Genomic DNA, 25,012 nt, shown 5'->3' with positions numbered 1-25,012 from the left:
TAAAGATCTTGCTGATAAAACAAGTTGCAGTAAGGAAGCCAGCTAAAACCCACCAAAATCAAGAGAGCCACAAGAGTGATCGCTGGTCATCCTCACTGCTGCACCAGAGCCATGGCAGTTTACAAATGCCATGGAAATGTCAGGAATTACCCTATATGGTCTAAAAAGGAGAGGCATGAATAATCCACCCTTTGTTTGGCATATCATCAAGAAGTAATCATTAAAATGGGCAACCAGGAGCCCTTGGGCTGCTCTATGGTGTAGTCATTCTTTTATTCCTTTAATTTCTTAATAAACTTTCTTTCACTTTACTCTATGGACTGGCCCTGAATTCTTTCATGCACAAGATCCAAGAACCCTCTCTTGTGGCCTGGATCAGGACCCCTTTCCTGTCACATCTTTCTGGCAACCACAAAGGGACTACAGTGAGGAAACCTCTGACCCAAAGGCTAACTTTTGGGTAAGTGGTGGGGTCCTATAACATCTTTCTGATGACCATGGAAGCAACTATAAGTGCAGAAACCCCCAACCCAAAGGCTAACTTTGGGTAAGTGGTGGGGTCCAGTAACATCCTTCTGGTGAACCACAGAAGGGATGATACTGAGGTGACCCCCCCAATCCAAACGAAATAGACTGTAGCACTGATTGTATGACTTTGGGTAAGTGGTAGGGTACGTGGGTAACAAATGGGATTGGGTTAGAGGCCTAACTCCCATTACAGTCTCTCCTAAGACAGAGTAGATTAGAGGCCCCTCTTAATAAAAGGCAAGGACACTTGACGGACCTTGGGTTAGAGTCCCTTCTAAGGCTTAGGGGATTAAAGGCCTCTCTCAGTAAAGTCCGTCTCGGTAAAGTCCTTTTCCTCTATGAATGAATTTGGTACTACGGGATGTTAACTGCTATTCTATTTGGAATAATCTGTCTTGTACTCTTTGCTGACAGTTATGGGTGACAGAATTAGGCATGTCCAGAATCATGGGACATGGGGAGCTTTTTTCTCCCTAAAAGGGGAAACTTGAGAGCTGATGGGACTGCTGGAAAAGATCCCTTCATTACCGACAAGTGGCCACCTAAACTTTTCAGAGTTGCTGCAATGGGCGGATCTTTCCCTGGCCTCTCTGTGTTTTGCTTTCCCCACCCTGCTTCAGTCAATGCTTCCCTCCCCCCTCCCCCCTCCCCCTCCCCTTCCCCCTCCACCTCCCTCTCCCTCTCTCCACAAACTGGTTAAATGAAGGGCAAAATCATTCATGGTAAAAAAAAAAACAAAAAAAACAGTTTATCTCCTGTAAAGTTTTGATTAATGGGAAAAAGGATTTGTGAAGCTAATCTTAAGCTGTAACGAATCCAGTGAGCTTTATATGTCTTCCTGTATTGTTCTGTTATCAAAAGGGATAACTTAGGATAGAATACTGGCTTTGGACACCTATAAGCCTGCTGTTCAAGAAAGCCCAGCAAACTGATCAGTTACAAACTTTGCTACAGGTCCCTGAAAATCCAGGATGAGGTTTCCCTCTCATCTTGTATGTGCTTGTGAGCTTGACCTTGTAACCAAGTGACCATGCTTTCTCTTTCCACAATGGATTCCCAGCTTAGGGGACAAGTCCATTATCTTCTTCTGTCTCTATATTTATATGTATTGTATGTGCAATGTTTATATATGAAACAGATTTAGTTCGTTTAATAATAAGAGATTAAATCAAATATTTTGTGAGAAAAGTAAAAGGTATAATACCTTTCAGTTCATGTAATTTATGTAATTTTTGGGAAATAAAGAGAGTTGTAAAAGACTACTGGTAAAATAAAAATATCTTCAGTAATGTAAATATTTTGTCTAAATTATGCTGGTCAGCTATAAAGTTTGCTAAATGCTTTAAGGTCATAAACTGCTTCTTTGACTTTTGAAAACTGTTCAATTATTTTGAAGCATTAGATTCTAGTACCCCCTAGCTCTGCTGCAAAAAGTCTGCCCTTATCTGAACTTTTGTCTGCTGTCCTAGGCTCCACACCTGGTAGGTACATAATTAAAATCCCAAACTTACCAAAGTATTCATCCAAAATGAAAGTTGTTAAGTGTTAACATTGTAACATGTAATTGAGACTACTGAAGAAACACTTTTAGATGTGAGGTGTGTAAATGAAAGTGAAATGTGTTTTGGTAAAAGATTATAAGAAGTCATGGGAATGTGGATTTTTTTTTTTTTTGCCTATGTTTAAAGGGTTAAAGGATTATTTTAAGTGAGATAGGAAAAACTGAAGGTTTAAGCAAGCAAGTTGTGGAAGGCTTGTGAAATATGAGTTTTGTAAAACAAATTCTGTTCGTGAACATATTGGCTAAAGTTAAAGGGGTATATTATTGAGTTTTTCTGTAAATTAAACATTAGAATAAAAGCAAAATAGTTTTTTCTAAGAGCAAAAATCTGTTTATGATCTGCTTTTTAACAAAAATTGTAAAGGATTATAAAAGGTTTATTAAAATTTTACCATATGGTCAAACTGATTAAGATTGAATATATTTGTCTATAAAGTTTTATTAAAAATTGGGTTGAACATCAATAGTGCACTAATGCAACAGTGACATTTGGCTTATTTAATATTAAAATACTATAAGAAGCATTGTAAAATATAAAATGGTGTTTGGTTTCCTTTGAGCTGTATCTGTATAAATGTGTTGTTGATATATGTTCCAAAATTCTGGGAAACGCCTATAATTCTAATATGACTTAGTGTATGTTTTTTAATAATTTTTACATAAAATCATTGTATGATATTTGGTTACATCATAAAATTTTTGGTTACATACATCATTGTATGATTTTTGGTTACATGCATACATTGTATGATTTTTGATTATGATGTTTTTAATAATTGTTACATAAAATCATTGTATGATTTACCTTTGGCCACAAAGGTAACCAAATTTCTTTATCAATAGTGTTTTTTAACTGTGCATGTCCTAAGACATTTTGTTATCCACTAACAATTGTTGTCTTGCTTTGGTCCTCTTTAGAAGTTGGTTTATAATTAACTATAAAGCTCTAGCAGGTGTTCTGGAACACAGGTTTCTGATAACTTTGGAGACTGTGACATCAGAAAAGAGGGAAAAACTTTCAGGAGTCAAGGAGAGCTGAAATGTTCATGAATATCAAGCAAAACAGAAGTTAACTGAGTTGACTAAACCAACAGAATTCTAAAGTAATCTTTCTAACTTTGCTTAAAATATTGCTGATCCTTTGTTTTTCAGAGGCAAGAAAAGTGTTTTTTGTATGTTTGTTTTTAGCTATTTAAGGCTTGTAACAATTGAGTAAATTCCTGTGAACAAAATTTGGAATGTATTTGTTTCTCTCTACCTAAGTTCTCCAGAATTTGGAAACTAGTTGTGAGTATTCTTAATTCATGGCAATATAGGTACTTGCGTAAGTGCAAACTGAATCTGTTTTCTTTTGCAATGCTAAGACAGAATTGAAGAAACTGGTTATTTTACCAAGGCTTTGACTGGAATGGTGTGCTTTCCTTTAAGGAATCAAACTTGATTTGTGATGCCAATAAAAGCCACTTGGGGAACAGACCTCAGACCTTGTCTACAACAATCCCTGTACAGAGCTCCTGATCTGTGGTAAGTAAAGAATATCACTTTCTAAAATGTCCAGAAGCCCCAAGTTATCTTGGGACCTCAAAAGGAAAGGAATTTACTCAACTCATAGGTATTTGAGGGTACAAATCCATGGCAGGGCCTGGCTCTAAAAATATCTTATCTAAGATTCCTTCTATGGAACTGAGTTCCATCAAAGCCAATTTGAAAGAGCTTATGCAAAAAATTACTATTCTTGCTGCACTTTATACAAATAATTAGGCCAAGTATAATAAAGCAAATCAGTCTTATCATAATTTGTCTTTAGTAAAAACGGGAAACTGGAGAGAGAAAAATGTTTCAAGAACTATGGTACACTTGTTATTAGATTCCAGTGTCATCAGTTGTATTTAAGTTTGTTTCTGCAATTTAGGCTAACTTTGCTTATTCCTATGAACCAACCAGTGATCTCTGACTGCTGCTCAGAAAAAACAAAATGGATGGGTAATGTAAAAATCTGGATCAGTATTCTAATTCTGTGCTTATATTAGAATTGGCTAGCCACCCCATATCGGCTTGGTTCCAACAGTAACCCAGTTCATGGAAAGCCTTCTTATTTAGTTTAATAATTTTCCTGAGAGTCTAATAAAATTAAACAGAGAGGGACTTAGATCAGATAGAGAATAGGAATAATTTTACTTATGTTGCTTTACTGTTGTGGAATGTATTGCTGTTGTAGTCTTTGTGTAGAAATGTAGGACAAGCTTTCTGAATGTTTTCTTAAACTGAACACTTATTAATTTTCCAGTTATTGCCTCTTATCAGAACTCAAGTCATGAATAGCCTTCACCATACTGATGCTTTCTGACTGAGTTCCTCCCTACCCTGAACAAAAGAGACCCTAATAGGCAGAAAAATCATTGCCCCTACTCAGCCTGAAGAAGTTACAGAAGATGGATCTTTACTTTACCCCTCTGCAACCCTTAGGATTAAGGGTTCTCTTATGAAAGGGAGTGCAGAAATGTCAGAGACATTTAAACCAGAGCAACTCCATCTTGAATAGGAGCTGAGTTAAATGAGGCTGAGACCTATTGGGCTACATTCCCATACGGTTAAGGCATTCTAAGTCAAAGGATGAGATAGGAGGTGAGCACAAGATACAGGTCATAAAGACCTTACTGATAAAACAGGTTGCAGTAAAGACGCCTGCTAAAACCCACCAAAATCAAGATAGCCACAAGAGTGACCTCTGGTCATCCTCACTGCTACACTTCCACCAGCACCATGACAGTTTACAAATGCCATGACAATGTCAGGAATTACCCTATATGGTCTAAAAAAGGGAGGCATGAATAATTCACCCATTGTTCAGCATATCATCAAGAAATAACCATAAACAAGGGCAAGCCAAGCAGTAGCAATTGGGGCTGCTCTGTCTAGGGAGTAGCCACTATTTTATTTCTTCACTTTCTTTTTTTTTTTTTTTTGCTGCTTTATTCTAAAAATGGGTATTGAAAACCTCTTTTATGCCAATAATTGTGCTTAATAATGGCCGATCAATATTTCATTTAAACCTATGAGTAGGTGTGATGTGGTACTGACGAGAATGTATATTTTATGTATTTAAAGTGGAGAGCTCTATAAATGTTTATTAAGTTTACTTGTTCCAGATCTGAGTTCAAGTCCTGGATATCCTTATTAATTTTCTGTCTCATTGATCTATCTAATATTGATGTTGAAGTCTCCCACTATTATTGTGTGGGAGTATAGGGAGTCTAAGTCTCTTTATAGGTCTTATGTATCTGGGTGTTAGGATCGTTAGCTCTTCTTGTCACATTGATCCGTTTACCACTATATCTTTGTTGCTTTAAAATCTATTTTATCAGAGGCGAGAAATGCAACTCCTGCTTGTTATTTATTTATTTATTTTTGCTCTCCATTTGGTTTGTAAATCTTTCTCCATCCCTTTGTTTTGAGTCTTTGTGTATCCTTGAATGTGAAATGGGTCTGGATGTAGCATACCGTTGGGTTTTAGCTGTATCTCTTGGTTGAGGGATTTAATCGATTTAAATTTAGAATTACTGCCATTTGATATTAACTGGCTGTTTTGTCCATTCGTTGATGTAAATTCTTCATTATGTTGATGCTCTTCACTTTTTGGTATATTTTTAGAAAGGCTAATACTGGTTGTTCCTTTCTATGTGTAATGCTTCTTTCAGAAGCTCTTTAAAGCAGGCCTGGTGGTAATAAAATCTCTGAGTACTTGCTTGTTCATAAAAGATTTTATTTTTCCTTCAGTTGTGAAGCTTAGTTTGGCTGGATATGAAATTCTGGGCTGAAAGTTCTTTTCTTTAAGGATGTTAAATATCGACCCCCACTCTTCTGGCTTATAGGGTTTCTGCTGAGAGATCTGCTGTAAGTCTGATAGGCTTCCCTTTGTGGGTAACCTGACCTTTCTCTCCAGCTGCCCTTAGTATTTTCTCCTTCATTTTAACCCTGGTGAATCTAACAATTATGTGCCTTGGGGTTGCTCTTCTTGAGGAATATTTTTGTGATGTTCACTGTATTACCTGGAGTTGAATATTGTCCTGCTTTACTAAGTTGGGAAAGTTTTCCTCAATAATATCCTGAAGAGTATTTTCCAGCTTGGATTCATTCTCTTCATCATATTCAGGTACACCTATCAAATGTAAATTAGGTCTTATCACATAGTCCCATATTTCTTGGAGACTTTGCTCATTCCTTTTTATCCTTTTTTCTCTATTCTTGTCTTCTTGTTTTATTTCATTAAGTTGGTCTTCGAGCTCTGATATCCTTTCTTCTCCTTGATCAATTTGGCTATTAAAACTTGTGCATATTTTGTGAAGTTCTTGTGTTGTGTTTTTCAACTCCATTAATTCATTTATGTTCCTCTCTATATTGTCTATTCTTGTTAGTGCTTCATCAAACCTTTTTTCAAAGTTCTTAGTTTCTTTACATTGGGTTAGAACAAGTTCTTTTAACTCCCAGAAGTTTCTTATCATCCACCTTCTGAAACCTACTTCTGTTAATGGAACACCGTCCTTCTCCATCAGGCTTTGTTCTGTTGCTAATGAGGAACTGTAATCCCCTGCAAAGGGAGAGGCATTCTGATTTTGGGTATTCTCAGCCTTTTTAGGCTGGTTTCTTCCCTTCCTTATAAATTTATCCATCTGTCTTCTTTACAATTACCACCTTTCTAATTAGGTTTCTGAGTGGACGTCCAATTTATTGATTCCCAGCGCCGGAATCTGAGCAACCCATTGCACTGGCCAAAACAGCGGCGTTAAGACTGATGGCGCTCCTCTGCCCAGGAATCTCCAGTCTGGCTTCCTTCTTGAGTCCGTAATAGGCAACTCTGCCTTCCTGGAGCTCCAAATGAAGGTCAGAAGGGGAACCAGTCCCGTTTACTCTGCACCAAGAGCCGCCACGCCAAGGCACCTGCTAAACTGCCACGCCGGCCACAAGAGTCGCGCTGGCAACCTGTGGGGCTCCTCCGCTGGGAATCTTCTGGTCCGTGAACAACAAAAATTCGTCTGAAAGTGTGGCATCCTCTTGTTCTCTACACTTTCACTGGGAGCTACAATCCCCAGCTGTTAGCAATCAGCCATCTTGGATCTCTCTGATCTTTTTTTTTTTTTTTAAATTTCAAAGAATTAAAGAGGAAAGGTGGAATGACATAGAGGGGAGTAAAAGAGATGATAATAGAAAGAAGGGAAAAGAGATAAAAAGAAAAAAGATCCTCATGATCTAAATGTGACTTCAGCAGTACTAACAATGAATCTTAAAATTTTGTTTAAATTCTCTATGCTCCTGGAAACTTATGATGTACCAACCATTGAGCATGCTCACTTTAGCAATGTCCTGCACCTCTATCTGAAGTGGTCAAGGGAAGGGGAACAGTTATCGGAAACAAAGATAGAATACAATTCCCACACAGAAACATCACAAATGTTGGACCCCCACATAGGGAGGTCATCATGAAAGCAAACTTTTAAGATATAAAAATGTTGAGTGTACCCCTGGGAGGATTTCCAACCATCTGTATCCTTTGGGGACAGGTGTTCTTTGCTATTGTCTCATTTTAAGTAACCTATAGGACACTCTACCCACTTCCACTGAAATAATCAATATCAAGATGATAGCAAGACCTGATTTTATCATCATAGATAATGTTTTAAACCCTAAGCACTTAAAAAGAACCAATCTTAAAAGTAAAATCAACTGATCAAGTATTTTACATTTTCTGGACCTGAATAAAACTAACATGTGATTAAAGAAATTACATTTTATTCCATAAAGCTGAAAATTGCTAAGTACCTACTCCAGGCATATTTTAAAATCACATTTAAATCAGAATTAAAATCTGTTTTGTAGTTGTTTTATGTTATTTTTATTTTGACATCATACTGTTTTATGTAATAGATCATGATTTACTTTTAATAAGTTTTTAGCATAATTCAAAGAAGTTATTTATATACAGTCAGACAATATTTAATCCATATTAAGTGGGACATTTTCAGTGCATTCAAAATTTAATTATACTATTTCTTCACTTTCTTAATAAATTTGCTTTCACTTTATGCTATTGGCTCACCCTGAATCCTTTCATGCACAAGATCTAAGAATCCTCTCTTGGGGTCTGGATTGGGACCCCTTTCCTGTAGCACTTTGACTTACAATATTTTTTATTTGTGATGGGTTTATCAGGACATGGCCCCATTGTAATTTGAGGAACATCTGTGGTTGGTTCTTATACTTTGCACAACTTTTCAAATATATGAAAACACTTACTCAATTAAACTGTTATTCTTTCTCTATCTGATCCAAGTCCATCTCTGTTTAACTTTATTGAACTCTCCAGAAATCTCTCATACTGCGATAGTGCTTAGGCAGAGTTCTTAGCAAAATATCCTCCTGGGGATGTGGAAAGTGGGAAAGCAAGGGTGGAGATGGCTGCTGTCATTCTCCTGTTTGATTATTTCTAGAAATCCAACGACAGTTCTAAAAGCATTAAAAAGTAATTCCTTAAGCATTAATGTGAATTCTAAGGAATAGTAATAGACACTAAACGTTGATTCTGAAGAAACTGCCCAAATTACTAATCTAGCTAAGAACCTCTCCACCTGACTCCTCTTCCCTCCATGTAGCTTCTCCTCCATCTCTATCTCTTAATTTCTCCTGAGTCAGTGTTGTCCCCCATCCTTTTTTCTTACCTTTCTCACTCTCCATCCCCCCATTTCTAACCTTCTTACTTCCTTAACTAGAGATAGTATATATAAAAGCATATTTCAGTATTCATGTAATTTACATTAATTATAATTTACATTAGTTATAATTTTATAACTTTTCTAAGCTATAAAATATTAGTTGACCATAAAAATTTAGAAATAATGAAACACTGCCTAGTACATAATGGATGTTTGTTAATGTTCACTCCTTTCCCCATTTAGTTTATTTGTTGTATGTTTTTGCCTAACAAATGGCCCTTAATTAATTTTGTCAGGATCAATGGCTCTTAATGGGGGGTGAAAACAGGATTCCCCATCTTAACACTAGCCTTTCTCCTTGGCACAGTCTTTCTAGCCATAATGGTCCTGAAAAATTCCAACTTTATAATGTTACTGTTAAATGTTTCGTGGCTAGTATGTAAGGCCTCTTATTAAAACACAGGATGTTCAAGACTTCACAGATTAGGCACTGGAATGAGAAGCTCCAGGTAGGACAGGGCATGTAATCCAGCAGCCAGATTATCCTAATGTGTCAATTTCCAGAAAAGTTGTTTCACCTGCTGCAACTTACATACTCTTCCCTCATTGGTCTGTGGTTCCCCATATAGAACCAGGCATATGGATGGCAGAAGAATTTCCCACATTCTGCTTAGCTCAAATGAAATCTGCCAGCACTTTCTTTTGAATATTCTTAATTGCCAATGGAAATATATACAAAACTTATAGTTTTTCAAGCAACAGTTTATTAATCCTCTATAACACATCCTCTTGCATACAGTCTCTTCCATGACTGAGATTAACAGGCCAAACTTAAATCTTCTGGACAGCATGGGCCATTTGCACCATGAAAGCAAAAAACAGTATCCACATTGCCTACAATTGTATCTCCAGTGTCTATCAAAGTACCTGACACATAAAAAGTGTTCAGTAAATACTTCAAAAATAAATGAATGATACATGCACATAAATTCTCATCTTTCAAAAAAAGAAACACTCCCTCCGCAGATGTAGATGCATTGGGCCATTATCCATTACATGAACTAACAAACAGGAAGACTGTCTTTCTCTTAGTAACAAGAGAGTTCTTCTTTCAAAATTATCTTACAGGAATCTAACTTCTGTTTACATTTGAAATCAAATTCAAATGAGTAGTTTTTTTCTTCTTTACCCATGTAAAACATACAACCTAAGCCCAAGAAGGTCCTAAAACACTTTGTTCATTTTCTCACAGCACCATAAGACAGCTCTTTTTCAAAGGAAGAGAAAGTAATTTGTAACTGTTTACCTTCCCTCAGCAGCTGCTATTTAAATTATGAGGCGTCATTCTGTTGTAAATTATATCTTACCTAAGGAAATTGCACTAATTTGGCAAATACCAAGCAAATCTAGCCAAATTAAATACAGTTACTGATACTAAGAGCTGAAACACACAGTCTTACTAAGGCAAAGTGACAAGAATTAATTCAAAGACTAAAGAGCAATTAGAGGTAGCAGAACACAACTAATGCAGGTGCAATAATGACACTGAAACAGTAGCTTTTGGCAAGCCCAACAAGGGCTCCTTATGAACTCCACATCATCTTTTCTAGAGCTTCTAGTGATTAGTGACAACTCTTCCACTAAACCCAAGCAAAGGCTGAACTAAAAAATCTAAAACCAATATGGAAGCCAACAGAATCAAATATGATTTCACTGGGGTAACAAAGACAAAATTAAAACAACTCTCAGCATTTCATGGAAAGGGGAGAAGGAAAATATAATTAGTCATTCCTGGGTATCTCCTGGGGAATTGATTTCAGGACCCCCTGCTGTTACCAAAATCCATGGACGCTCAAGTCCCTGATATAAAATGTTATAGTATTTACATATAACCTATGCACATTCTCCTGTACACTTTAAACCAAATCTTCACGTAGATTCAATGTAGTACTCAGGGTGCGGCAAATTCAAGTTTTGCTTTTTGGAACTTGGCAAAATTTTTTCAAATATTTTCAATCTGCAGTTGGTTGAATCCATAGATGTAGAATCCATGGATACAAAGGGCAAACTGTATATATTACCATACACATCTCTGATTTCTTATAATACAGAGAATGGGAGTTCCATTCTATTTTGTGCCAATAAATGTGCTAGTTACTTTACACAAATTATTTTATTTAATTTCTAAATAACCCCAAGATGTCTATATCACCATCATTTGACAATGTGTATACTGAAAATGAAGCAGGTTTAAATAACCACTCAAAGTCAGACTTCCAGTAAGCAGCAGTGCCAGGGTCTAAGTACAAACCAGTTGGACTCCATTTTTCATAGCACCAACAAAGAACTTAATGCCGAAACTGTGTATGGTTCCAGGAGAGAAGGAAGCCCTAACACCCTAACAAATCCCTTATATATGACAAATGAACATCTCTCATACCCACCTAAAATGAAAAGAATGGTTACATATCATCCTTTGGAGAACTAAGAAAACAGTTATGCACATTATTATCTGTGTTCTGTGGTAGATGAGGAATCCTGGTGAGAAAGACTAGAATGGAGAGTATGATGGTTTTTCTAGTAATAGTGTAAAAAACACATGTTCCCTGAGATCCAGCAAAACTACTCCTAGAAAAATACTCTATTAGGAATGTGCCATGGTAGTCTGGTGAAGTTCATCGAACCTTTCCCAGAATAATGATTTATTATCTACATTCATAATTGAAGGCAATGAGGACAGCCTCCATGATCCCAGGCACTAGGCTGGCATCCATCAGATCCAGCCTTCAGGAATACCCCTGTGGATCCAGGTTCTAAGCTGGCCCCCATAGGTTCAGGCCTAAGGCCCACCCCAGCATCTGGCCACACAAAATTAGAAGTTCAACAAAGAGAAAGAAACCATAAACAGAACTAAAAAGAAATTCTGGAGGTAAAGAATACAGTGTCTTAACAGAAAAAATTCATAGAGCTTTAACAGCAGATTTGATCAAGCTGTAGAAAGTGAGTTCAAAGACAGGTCATTTGATACTACCCACTCAGAGAAACAGGAGAAAAAAAGAATTTAAAAAGACTGAAAAAAGCCTACATGAGTACATAACATCATCAAGAGAGCTAATATAGAACTTACGGGGTCCCAGAAGGAATAGAGAAGGAAAACGGGGCAGAACAGTTATTTAAAGAAATAATACCATAATACTTCCCTAATTTTAACAGGAAATGAACATCCAGATTCATGAATTTCAAATAATGCTAAATAGATTAACTATAAAGAGATCTTCACTGAAATACATTAAATTATTCTCAAAAGTCAAAGTGAATTTTGAAAGCAACAACAGATAAGCAACTCATCACAAATAATAAACTTTCATAAGACTATCAGCAGATTTCTCAGCAGAAATCTTGCAGGCCAGAAGACAGTGGGATTATATATTCACAGTGCTTAAAGAAAGGACTGCCGACCAAGACTATTATACTCAGCAAGACTCCTTCAGAAATGAAGGCAAGATAAGGACTTTCCCAGACAAATAAAAGCTTGGGGGAGTTTATCACCATGAGACCTGCTTAACAAGAAATGCTGAAAGGATTTCCTAAAGTTGAAATGAAAGGACACTAATTAACAACATGAAAACATATGAAAGTATAAAATTCACTTCAAAGATAAGAACATAGTCAAATTCAGAATCATCTACTACTGTAATAGCGATGGATAAATCACTTTTAATTCTAGCATAAAAGTTAAAAGACAAAAGCATTAAAATAACTATAGATATAATAACTTGTTAATTATATATAAAGTATAAATATATATAAATTGTGACATCAATAACATAAAATTATTTTTAAAACAATCATACAAAATTAGAAGTTCAACAAAATTAGAAGCAATGTAGAACTCTACACTTTAACTTGTCCTAGGAGGAGAAGTTAGTTGAAGTTACATTGTTATCGGCTTAAAGTAGATTATTATAACTATAAGACATTTTGGGTTAAAGAGCACAAGTTCCAGTTAGACAGGATGAATAAATTCTTGAGCTCTATTGCACATGATGACTATAATTGATGAAATGAATTTTATACTTTAAAATGTCTAAGAAAATACATCTTAAATGTTCTCACCACAAAAAATAAATTTTTGCGGTGATGGATGCATGTTTTGGGGCATATATGCTTCATTTAATCATTTCACAATGTATACATATATCACCTCTTCATGTTATATACCCTAAATATATTTTTTGCCAATTATATCTTAATAAAACTGGAGGAAAAAAATTAAAAGTACCAGTTCAATAAATAAACAAATAAATGTAATCAAAGGCAATGAACTAGTGAAAATAATGAAAATTATGAAAACAGGCTAGTGAAAAGAAAGGTATGACTTTTTTTTCCCATCCAAGTTTATGAACCCAGAAAACAATGAGACGGATATTTAGTTTAGGGATACATACACATGTTGTAAATGATAAAACTAAAGAAAATAAAGGGATGGTTAACACAAAAACTCAGGATAGTAGTTATATTTGTGAGGGAACAGGAGTTTCTAAGTTATTTGCAAGTACTCTTTCTTAAGCTAGCTGAGAGGCATTTGTGTAATTTGTATTTCTTTTAGAAGTTTTGTTAGTAGGGAATTTCCTCCCCACTTCCACTGTTTCCTTCTGGTAATGGAAATTTGAAGAGTGAAACTGTGGCATTTCTCCATTCTTCTACATACACAAAGAAGCAAAGGGACTTATATGATTACCTGAATGCTAACACTGGGTAAAGCATTCTGCTTGATTACAGGTTCACAATTAGCACACCCACTTGGCCAAAATGCCTAAAGCCAGATCTTAACATCTAGCCTTTATTACATAAAACGTGAAATTTTGGCATCCATCTCCCCTACCCTCCTCCTCAATCTTTCCTTAGTGAAAGGAACAGGTCTACTTGACTTTAAAACCTACTGTAAAGCTACAGTAATCCAGACAGTGTCATATTGGTGAAAGAACAGACCAACAGATCAAAGGAACAGAACAGATAGCCCAGTAATAGACCCACATAAAAATTTAACAGATTTTTGACTAAGGAGCAAAGGCAATAAAATTAAGTAAAGATAGTCTTTCAACAAATGGTGCTGGAACAACTAAACACCCACATGCAAGAAACTAAATCTAGACAAAGACTTTTCACCCTTCACAAAAATTAACTAAAAACAGATTATAGACCTAAATGTGAAATGCAAAACCATAAAATTTCTAGAAGATAACAGGAGAAAAATCTAGATGACCTTGAGTTTGGCAATTACTTTTTAGGTACAACACCAAAGGCACAATCCATGAAAGAATAAATTGATAAGCTGGACTTCATGAAACATAAAAACTTCTGTTCTGCAAAAGATAATGTCAAGAGAATAAAAAGATAAGGGACCAACTGGGAAAAAAATATTTGCAAAAGACATATTTGATAAAGGAAATGTCTTTGTATATTATTATCCAAAATATACAAAGAACTCTTAACACTCAACAATAAAAAAATAAACAACCTAATTAAAAACTGTGCAACATGTATATCTATGTAACCTGCATGTTCTACACATGTATCCTAGAACTTAAAGTATAATAAATAAATAAACTAAATAATCCACGAAGAAAAGTAATTACTGGATTCATATCCCAACTATCACAATTGCTAATGTGGATTTCTAAATAAAGCCCACAAACAAATAAAAACTGTGCAAAAGACCTGAACAGACACCTCACTAGAGAAATTATATAGATGGCAAATAAACATATAAAAAGATGTTCAACATCATGTGTCATTAAGGAATTGAAAATTAAAACAACGAGATAGTAGAATTGCCAAATCAAAAAAACTAATACCAAATGCTGCCAAGGATATGGAGCAAAAAGAAGTCTCATTCATAGTGGTGAAGATGCAAAATGTTATAACAACTTTGTAAGGCAGTCAGTTTGGTAGTTTCTTATAAAACTAAACATATTCTTACTATATGATCCAGCAATTATACTCCATTGTATTTACCCAAATGAATTGAGAAGTTACATGGACACACACACGTGCGCACACACAATTTTTACAACAGCTTTATTCATAAGTGACAAAACTTAAAAGTATCTGAGATGTCTTTCTTTAGGTGAATAAATAAATAAACTGTGGCACGGACAATAGAATATTATTCAGTACTAAAATGAGTTATCAAGCCATGAAAAGACATGGAGAAAGATTAAATGTATTATGACTAAAGTGAAAGAAATTAATCCAAAAAGGATACATAATGTAGGATTTCAACTATGACATTCTGGAAAAGGCAAAATTAATGGAGACAATGAAAGAATCAAGGATTTCTAGTAGCTGGGGAGAAGGGGAAGAACAGGCAAAATGCAGAGGATATTTAGGCAGCGAAACTACTCTGCATGATATTGGTGAACATATGTCAGCATACATTTGTCAAACCCCATAAAATGTACACCACCAAGACTGAAGCCTACTGAACCCTAACATGAACTCTAGGTGATAAATGATGTGTCAATGTAGGTTCACCAATTATAACAAATATACCTCTGGTGCAGAATTTTGATAGTAAAAGACACTGTGTGTATGTGATATATGGGAAATCTTTGTATTTTCTACTCAATTTGGCTATGAACCTTAAATTGCTCTAAAAGATAAAGTTTTTTTTTAATCAAGGTTATTTTTGAGCTCTGCCCAGTTATTTCTATATTTATATCAATATACTCTATATCTATATACTCACACATACATGTATCTATACACATATGTATGTATATATACTTAGATATACACATGTACATTTATTATATCTATTCTTTGAATGCATACTTTATTTCATATTGAGAGTTTTTTTTAAAGTAAGGCTATAGTAGTTTTTAAAAGATAAATGATAGTTAAAATTAATTAGCAATATGGGAGAGTACTTATAAAATTAAGGATTTTAAAGCAGAAAATAAATCCATTAAGATTTGAAAAGTATAAACAACATAAATATGAAGTCTTGAGGGAAAAGTCCTCAAGGTCTGAAGTGAGTCCCCTTGTAGGTGACAGGGCCCAAAGTGTGAAATGAACTGCAGGTGGGAATCAGGAGAAAGCCACTGCTGATTGAAGATTAGCAAGATTTTTGTCTTTCTTCTTCCCTCTCTCCTCCTCCAAGTGATATGTATCAAGTAAAAGGAGCTGGTATCTTTCCTCTCTTCCTTTCTTACCCCTCACACTTTCTGTTTCATCTATAAAATTTCCGTAACACTTTATCTCCTCTTCTGCCAGAAAGCCTCAAGATTGGTAATTGAATTGGATTCTGAATTGGGAATTGTGGATTGTGACACTGATTGAACAGAGCAGAATTTGCACCAAATAGTAGCTCCTAATATTTTAGAATGACAGAAAGTATGTGTTGCTTTTATTTTTCATCATACTAAAAATTTTAAAGGAAAATATTTCAAGAAATAAAGCAACATATTCTCTTTGAATTCTTATTAACAAACAAGATGTTAATAGCAGGAAGGGTAAAGGCGTGTTGTTTTGTTTGCTTTTAATTTTTCTTAATTATAAACTAATTAAAAATGCAGAAAAACATAACAAAAAACATTTTTCCAGACTAATTTATCAGACATTTATGTATGTGTATGTATTATGTGTATGTACTATGATGGGTATGTACTATGATACTTGCTGCAGATGAAAAGGTGAACAAAACAGTTATACTTTATCCCTTCATAGAGCTTTTAATTCAGTCAGGGAAATGGACATCCTAGAATGAGTATTGGAAAAGTCCACATTTCTTTTGAATGATACTTACATTTCATATTTTACTTAACCATTCCTAAATTGCTGAATATTTTTATTGTTTTCTCTTCTTTAGCTATTAAAAGGAACATGGCTAATGAAAAACAATGTTTCTGTAAATTTTTTACCCACATTTGGGCTATCCTAAAACTCAACTGGAATGAAGACAGTGACTGATAAGATTATCAGGCCCTTCCATCTAAATCTATTGTCAGACAACAAGGAAGCTCTAACCTACAATACATTTTGTATAAGTAGAGCTTAACCAGTACACCCAGAATTTTCTATGAAAAGTTAACAAAATAGCCCATATTTTCTATGGAAGATGCATCAAAACAACTATTGATACTTTTATTTGCCTTGAATTTTGCCCATCCTATGTTGACTCAATAATTTATGTTGATTATAAATTTTACAAGCAAGAAAGTATATCATTGAGTGTGTATACTCATGAGTAAAATAGAGATACAACTTTGCTATTTAATGTTTAAGATCAGAATTCTTTGCTTGCTGGTTAGTTTATATTTTCCTTTCTGGGCCTTTAAAATATGTCTGGTTCATCCGATAGCTCTCTAGAAAGTATACCAACGTATAGTTTCTCTTTCAGTATGACAGTCCCTATTTCCCTTACCTGCTCTTAAAGATTCTAATTTTTACATATTGCTGCTGATTGTAATGTTATACAACAGTTTTTTAAACTTGTAATTTATTATTTGTGAGTTTTAACATTTTATCATGGCTACATATCTTTTGTTTTTTAACAGCTTTATTAATATATAATTTACATACCACTAAGCTCACCCATTGAAAGTGTGTAATTTCAAAGACTTTTACTATATTCACAGTTTAATTGTACAAACATCTCAATAAACTAATTTTAGAACATTTTTATCCCTTCAAAATGAAACCTTGTACTTACTGCCTCTCTTTACCTCCTCTTCCACCAGCCCTCGGGAATCATTGATCTAATTTCTGTCTGTACAGATTCTGGACATTTCATATAAATAGAATCATGCAATATGTAGCATTTTACAATATGATTTTATAATATGATGATTTCACTTAGCATATTTCCAAAGCTGATCTATGTCATAGCATGTATCAGTAGTTCATTACATTTTACAGCTAAATAATGCTCCGCCATAGGGATATATCATGTTCTATTTGTCCATTCACCAGCTGCTAAGCATTTGGGTTGTTTCCACTTTGAGCAATTATGAACAATGCTGCTATGAACATCCAGGTACAAACTTTTGTGTGGACATACATTTTCAAGTAGGGGTGAAATTGCTGGTCCAAATGGTAATTTTTTATAGCTTTCTGAGGAACTCCAGATTGTTTTTCAAAGTCCTGTTCTATTTTAAATTCCCACCAGCCATGTATGAGGGTCTCAATATCTCCACATCCTAGATAATACTTTTTATTATCTGTTTTTTTATGATAACTATCATTGCAGATTTCAAGTGATATCTCATTGTGGTTTTTATTTGCATTTTTCCTGATGTCTAACGATGTTGAGCATCTTTCCATGTGTTTATTGACCATTTTTATATCTTTATAAGAAATATCTATTCAGATCCTTTGCCCACTTTTCAATTGGGTTGTCTTTTTATTATCGATTTATAAGAGTTCTTTATTTTAGATTCAAGTCCCTTATCAGATAAATTATTTGGAAGTACCTTCTCCCTTTCCCTGGACTGCATTTTCACTTTCTTGATGGCGTCCTTTGAAGCACAAGAGTTTTTCATTTTTATGAGGTCCAGTTTATCCATTTTTTTCTTTTGTCGGCTATGTTTTGGTATTGCGTCTAATAAATCACTGTATAACCCAAGGTCATGCAGACTTAATCCTGTTTGGATCTAATTGTCATATAGTTTTCATCCTTACATTGAAGTCTATGATCCACTTTGAGTTAATTTGTGTGTAGGGTTCTTTCACTTTTAAATGTCACAGATTTCCTATATTTTAAAGAGACAAGAAAAAAAGGTAAAATTGAGGCAATATAGGACCATTTGTGTTGTAAAGCACTAGAAAATGCAAATCACTGAAAACATTAGCTAGTACTATGTATATGTGCATAGGCATGTGTGTATAAATATATACTTTTAATTATTATTTTTTTCCTCCTATGATAAGCTTAGGTTTTTTTTCCTTCCAAATGACAAAGAGAAAGCAAGGCTGCCAGTGCCTCAGTCATTCCTTCTTTCCTTTCTTGTTCTCACTGCTCCAAGCTTTCCTGTGCTTTCCTTGATGGCCCCGCAGCAGGCTGGCCTCCTTCTGAGCCTGGAGTTTGTTAAAGTTCTTCACATGGAGCATCAAGTATTGCAGTTCAAATTAAAGCAACTTCTCATACTTGTGTCTTTCCTCTACTGTAGATAACATCTGACTGCCAATGCCCACTTCTGCTTAGAATTCTCACCTGCCTCTGCTCCCTCCAGAGGTTCAGAGCGGCTTCATACAGGCGGCACATAAATAAAAAAGTTCTAAGTCTAGGACAGGAAGCTCTTTCAACATGAAACTTGACTTGAACCTTTCTCTAGTGACTCAGAAAAAGGGTGTATGTATGCATGAAAAACTTGGGCTTTTTTCTAAATATAAAATTGATGTATGATCACCGAAAACATTTTGCAAAATCTAAAGACTATAAATAAAAATAAAAATCACACCTCTTTTCATGTCCCAGAGTTAAACATGATTATCATTTTGTTATGTATCTTTAGAGAGACAGACAAATTTGCCAAAGTGTACACGTATACATGCATATATATATTAGATAAGCAGAAATGTATTATATATGCAGTTTCACATGAAGGCTCTTTTCCATTTTCCATTTTCTAATGTCATTAAAATATTACCTGAAAATATTCATTCCCTCCTAGGATACATTACGATGTATTAAATCTGTTTCTTCTTTTTATATATTTAAGATTCCTCCATTATAAATAATTCTATCATAAACATCTCACCTCATATGTTTCTCAACATATGTTTGATTCAACATTGTTTATACTTATCAATTCAATCATTGACAAACACTCATCCTGCTATAAGCTCAGTGGCAGGGATACACTGTGGACACTCAGAAAGCTCACAGACAATAGCCTTTCTCCTGCTCCCTTATTTCATGCTGCCTCCTTGGTGTACCTGCTGATTTCCTGATTTCTAATTACATTCCCTGACCATGGTTCCTAGGTAAGAACCATGCCTATCTACTGCTTTGAACACGTGCTTTTTCCCAGTAGCCGAATTAAGCTTATGCCTAACTCCTGTTTCCTGATTGTTCCTTAGTAAGCATTTCTCAAAACTTTTGGTCACAGAACCCCTTCACACTCTTAAAAATTAAGGACCCGGGCCGGGTGTGGTGGCTCATGCCTGTAATACCAGCACTTTGAGAGGCCGAGGCAAGCGGATCACCTGAGGTCAAAAGTTCGAGACCAGCCTGACTAACATGGAGAAACACCACCTCTACTAAAAATACAAAATATTAGCCAGGTGTGGTGGCACATGCCTGTAATCCCAGCTACTCAGGAGACTGAGGCAGGAGAATCGTTTGACCCAGGAGGCGGAGGTTGTGGTGAGTCAAGATCATGCCATTGCACTTCAGCCTGGGAAACAAGAGTGAAATTCCATCTCAAAAAAAAATTATTAAGGACCCACATCTGGGTATTTAATTGTGCAGATATAATCAGAGTTCAAGTTGAATAACTGTGAGGCTTCCTACAACAATTTGTAGGTGCACTTGTGTTTCATGTCTAAATAGAACCAGAAGGACAAATGTCCACAGCACAATTTCTAAACAAAGCTGAAGCTTCTGCCCTTTCTAAAATGCTAGTAAAAACCATTTTTAGGCTACTTCCAAGATAGTACACTCTCTAGATAAGCGTGTTATCCTCCAGTTCTTCATAGACCTTCAGAGTCTGTATAACTTTAACCACCTCCAAGTCATCTAGTAGAGCACACACACACACACACCAATCCCAGCCAGATAGTAAAACACTGCAGAAGCACCGTGACTCAGTGAGCTCCAGCGGAGCCATCACTTTCATTTTCATTTCAAAGTTTCTCTTTGCAGGGGTTCCAGTTAAAGGGCAAGCAAGTTTCCAGGAGAACAAGGGTGAGTCAGTGGTGCCTTGTTAACTGAGGCTGGATCTCTATTCATGTGGGCTGCTCTATTGGGTTATTATCCACCTTATTCTTTAAAAGACAATTTCTAAACCACTTCCAAGTATTTGTAAAACAAACATTGCCACCCACCAGCAACTTTTGCTTTATTCTGAAGTTGCTGTATTTACCTTGAAAACCACAAACTGTAAACAAGGGCACCTGTTCAGAGAAGATCTTCAAACTGCTCGCTCACTATATCAACACCTGGGAAGGAAAGGTAGTTGACTTGGGCTTGAATACACAGCGTACAAATCAATCTTTTATCTAAAACTCTTGGTGGCAGCTTGAATAAGTTAATGATTATTAAGCTTATGGAGCAACATAGAGACTTCCATAAACAAAATGTAACTTTTATTAATCTGCTTAATACTCAGAAGAAAGAAAAACAAGTAAGGCCTACTTACCATAAACCATAGAAGCACAATATTAATGCATACATATTTCCATTTAAAATAGTAAATACATATATAATACCCTCCTTCACAGTGGAGACACTTTATACTAGACAGTAGATAAAAAGGAAACTGATTTGATATTTTAATAGATAATATAAGAGCGGATGGGGGATGGTTTAGTTAAAAACATCTATATTTAATTCATGGAAAGTATTTTGAGGGAGCCAAAGTTTCATTTCCACAAACAGTCCATGCCTCTCACTACAATGTGTCCCTAGAAATACATTATAAAAAGAATGCATTTTCCAAGGGAAATATAATTGGTGTAACATGATTGGGAATAACTTCCTAAAGAATACAAACTTAATAATGATAGCATAGATAGAAATATTCTAACCATACACCTTCCACATCATTTAGGAGAGCAACGTCCTATAAAAATGATTAAAATGTACTTTGTTGTACTATTATAAGGATCATCCTTTTCTCCAAAAGTAGATCTGTATCATATAAATATCTGAAGACTTCACCAAGGACCTTCCTATAAGGGTCAAGAGAGGCAAGGGGTTGAATAAATAAGGTCTTTCTCCATCTTCCCACACAGCCAGCCTTAGAGGTGAAAAATGTCACAGAACTGTAGACTGGGGAGGCTTATTCTTTTTTCAGTGAAGTTAAGAAGGTATTTCTGGGTTAACTGAGTTTTGATCTGCCCCCACCCACTGGTCATGCTATTTCATACCTCTGTGCCTTAGCCAGAAATGCCTCTTTCTCCATCATCCCCTCCTCTCTGCCTGGTTAACAACTAGCCATTCTTCTTCTGAATTCCAAAGCCAATCACAATTCTCTTCTCTGTGTTTCTACAGTCTCTTGGATTTAAAGGCAGTATACTTAGTAGTTAAGGGTCTAGATTTCAATCACAGCTTTGCTTGCTTCCTCCTAGATGTATGACAAGAGGCAAGTTACTTAACTTCTGTGAGTCAACTTCCTCATCTATAAAATGAGATATGATAGAGAATGTTAATCCTCCCCCCACCATATCCATTATTTTCTTCCTTGATGTAGTTTTAGGTTGGTACATGGCCAGCCCACTAATTACCATATTCCTCAGGCTCCTTGCAGCAACATGGAGTCAAGTTTATTCGTTTCCTGTGACTGCCACAACAAATCAACACAAAATTGGTGGCTTAAAACAACAGCAATGCACACTCTCATAGTTCTGGAGGCCAAAGTTCAAAGTCAATGTGTTGGCAAGGCCATGTTCCCTCTGAAGAATCTAGGAGAAAATCCTCTTTTGCCTCTTACAGCTTCTGGTGGCTCAAAGTACTCCTCGGCTTATGGAAGCAAAAATCCACTATCTGTGTCTTTATGTGGCCTTCTGTGTGTGCCTTCTACTCAAATGTCTTATAGAAGGGTATATAAGATTTGAGGCCCACTTGTGTAATCCAAGGTAATCTCATCTCAAGATCCTTAATTTAATTTGCATGGACCATTTTTCCTAATAACATCACACTTATATAAAAAGACATTATACATAAAGACATGGACACGTCTTTTGCAGGGCCACCATTCAATTCAATATGCTATATGTCTATGAGATATGAGTGAGAGTGATTTATGAAATTCCAGGAGTCCTCCTGAAGGAAGAATCTACTTTCCTTGTATTCCCCTTACCTCCTTTCTACCAACTAGGAAATGCTGACTACTGGAACAACTTTGGAAGCCACACGCTGAGAATGACAGAGTTGCCAAGATGGTCCTGGACCATTCACCTAGGGACTATTAGGTGAAAGAGAAATACATTTCTACAAAATAGAAGTCATTATGGGGTTTTTTGTTTGTTTGTTTATTTTTTGGGCTTTGGGGGTATTTATGTCATAGCATTTTAATATATGAGGATAATAATATTTAATAATAATATATATCTCACATGACTATAAAAGATTAAATGGATTAATAGAATATAAAGCAATTGGAACATTACCTGATATATATTAAGAACTAAATAAATATTAGTTATCTATAGCAGTGGGACTCTTGTTTCACTTAGTTGTCATTTATTTACTGTGTAACACCTGCAGAAGACCAAAGAGATTGGGGCAAAGGCTTGGCACTTTCATCTCAGTATTATACTCAAAAGAATACTGAACATTCCTTTACTGTTTAAAGATGAAATGCAAATGAACTTGGCACACCAATTATTACCCTGGGAATTAATTTCACATAAAGGTGCATATTGGGCCCAACAAGTCTACATGTCCCTTCCCCAAAGGCACAAATCTTTCAGGCCAAATGCCATCTTAATTAAGAAGCTTTCTTCATCACTCAAAACAGGAAATTAAAATATTCCTCCCATAATACTTCACCATATCATTTGATTTAGCCCTTATCACTTTCTACCTAGTGTTATATTATATACATATCTTATCTTCCGCATATAAATTCCTTGAAAGCAGCATTCATTTCTGATTTGTCTGAACTGTAGCAACTACTTCATGCACTGCATTGCACATGGTGTATGTGTGCATGGTGTATATTCGACAAATCTGCTAAATGTATCCACGATCTTTTTTTTTAACTTTAAGTTCGTAGATACGTGTTCAGAATGTGAAGGTTTTTTATGTAGGTGTACCTGTGCCACAGTGATTTGCTCCACCTATAGACCTGTCATCTAGGTTTTAAGCCCCGCATGCTTAGGTATTTGTTCTAATGCTCTCCCTCCCCTTGGGGCCCCACCCCTCGATAGGCCCAGGTATGTGATGGTCCCCTCTTTGTGTCCATGTGTTCTCATTGTTCAACTCCCACTAATGAGTGAGAACATGCAGTGTTTGGTTTTCATTTCCTGTGTTAAGTTTGTTGATAATGATGGCTTTCAGCTTCATCCATGTCCCTGGAAAGGACACGAACTACTTCTTTTTTATGGCTGCACAAGATCTTACAGTGTTGAAAAACAAGCCTACCTTTCTACCTGTCACCTATGCAACTTGAGCGTGCTGCTTCTCTAAAGTGTGGTTTCCACATTTGAAAAACAGGGTTATTCAGGATTAAGGTGGGCAACATGGAGAAAGGCCATTATAAGCACTAAAAGTTAAGAATTTTAATATTTAGGTCTTTCTATTCTTGAATAGTGTTGGCTGTTAAAATACAGAAAAAAAGATATTTATTCAGTACTCACTAAGAATTTAGACACAAAACTCATTCCATATACACCATAGGAAGGGAGATTTTTACATATGAGCCTACAGCTCGTGAAAATTAACCCAAGGACATAGGATAAGAAAGTGAGGGAGCTGGAGAGCTGTTCTTACCCCACTACACCCCATGCACCACTATTGTTCCTTTTCTGCCCATCACTTCCTATTCTGAAGGGAGAGAATTGAATCTCACAATTAAAGCCATAAATCACCCAAAATTCACATACTGTTCATGACTCAGAGACACAATTAATTATGTGAGCGTTGCCTTCAACAGTGGTTCGTGAGACTTCCAAAACAGTGCTACCTCATTACTCAGAACCACACAACTTCCCTCTTCCCAATACAGAGACGAAAGTATTTTAATGCATAAGCACTTCTGCAATCCTGACTAGCTTTGACAGCAGAAGCAAAGAGGAAAAGCAATGTGTTCTCATTTCATTTTGTGGCCCTTCTCTGAAACCTCATGGAGGAGAGTAAACTTATTATCCAATTTCCACTGTTACTTAAGAGTTTAATAACACAGCATTAGCAGTAAGGGTTATAAACAGATGACTTACCACAAACACACAGGATAAACATAGCAACAACATTCAACTGGAGAGTTTTAATCATTTTTTTTTTTTTTAGTATAAATAATGGAACTACTGACTTGGAAATCCACTGCAA

At 35.7% G+C, this 25,012-nt stretch overlaps 1 protein-coding gene across 6 annotated transcripts in view; it reads right to left on the bottom strand.

Moving 5' to 3' along the window:
• The window catches only part of ITPR2 (inositol 1,4,5-trisphosphate receptor type 2), a 529,604-nt gene that overhangs the window by 438,779 nt on the left and 65,813 nt on the right, over positions 1–25,012 (bottom strand). Inside the window, exon 2 of one of the 6 annotated variants that reach the window (XM_054238250.2) lies at positions 20,886–20,961. The exons of the other annotated variants lie outside the window; for them this stretch is intronic. The gene's annotated coding sequence lies outside the window, so the exon portion shown is untranslated. The remainder of the gene's footprint in view (positions 1–20,885; positions 20,962–25,012) is intronic. 6 annotated transcript variants of the gene reach the window in all.

The sequence above is a fragment of the Callithrix jacchus genome, chromosome 9 (assembly GCF_049354715.1).
Source record: "Callithrix jacchus isolate 240 chromosome 9, calJac240_pri, whole genome shotgun sequence".
NCBI classification, from domain to species: domain Eukaryota; kingdom Metazoa; phylum Chordata; class Mammalia; order Primates; family Cebidae; genus Callithrix; species Callithrix jacchus.
This window is presented reverse-complemented; position numbering and strand designations above follow the sequence as displayed.